Source organism: Ceratina calcarata, unplaced genomic scaffold (genome assembly GCF_001652005.2).
Source record: "Ceratina calcarata isolate Rehan_Ccalc_2016 unplaced genomic scaffold, ASM165200v1 scaffold283.2, whole genome shotgun sequence".
Classification (NCBI taxonomy): domain Eukaryota; kingdom Metazoa; phylum Arthropoda; class Insecta; order Hymenoptera; family Apidae; genus Ceratina; species Ceratina calcarata.
The window spans coordinates 429,168-430,052 of NW_017150618.1; positions in this window are offsets into that span (position 1 = coordinate 429,168).

The following is an 885-nucleotide window of genomic DNA, read 5'->3' on the forward strand; positions in this document are numbered from 1 at the left end:
ATTATTATTAATAGTAGTTATTATCAGAGCGATGTATTTTATAATAATCGATCTCTGACATCGGATACCCGCTTCGATATTTCTGCAATGAATGACGATCGCTCACCAGAATTAAGGTCTTCTCGTGGCAAGTATTAAAACGATTGGATCGTATGTAAATTCACTTATAAAGGTGCTCCCGCAAACTCGCAAGTAGCATCGTTCTTCAAAAGGGTTATGCACTTTGCATAAAGTCCAAACCCTTAAGTCTAATTTAATAGACGAAGCTCTTGGGGTGAATGGTTTATTTTATAAGTTTGGAAACAAAAGCCATTAAATATTGGCGATGTGACTGCTTTTTAATTTTTCATTTAACTGGACGGATGTAATTTATTCTTAGGGTTAAGACGAAAGCTATGCAAGCAGAAATATCGCACGAAGGCGCTTTGCCGTGTTAATTAAAAAATGAATATGAGTGGATGTCGTGGTAAAGTATGGATTATAAAGGGGAATAAAGATTAAAGCTGTTACTGTATTAAATATTCGGTTTTCTGCATTGTACGACATGTTTTCGTAATAGCTTTACTTGATTATTCACTGGTATTCACTGGCTTAGGATTTATTCATTTTCCTGTTTTCTCATCTTGAAAATGACAAAATAAAATGCATGACTGGTAAATCCTCTTAAAATCCATTGGATGTATTCGTGTTTAATAAAACAGAATACTTCGTATGTAAAGAGTCAAGATTAATTCTGAAATAAATTACTGAGACCAGTTTTTATTCACAGTTTGTTAAATGATGTATCACGCAAGTCACGTAAAGTATGAAACGTGATTTATAACGGTTTAATTAACTGAACATAAAAGGTATTAAAATAACAACGCACTTGCGTAGTATATACGT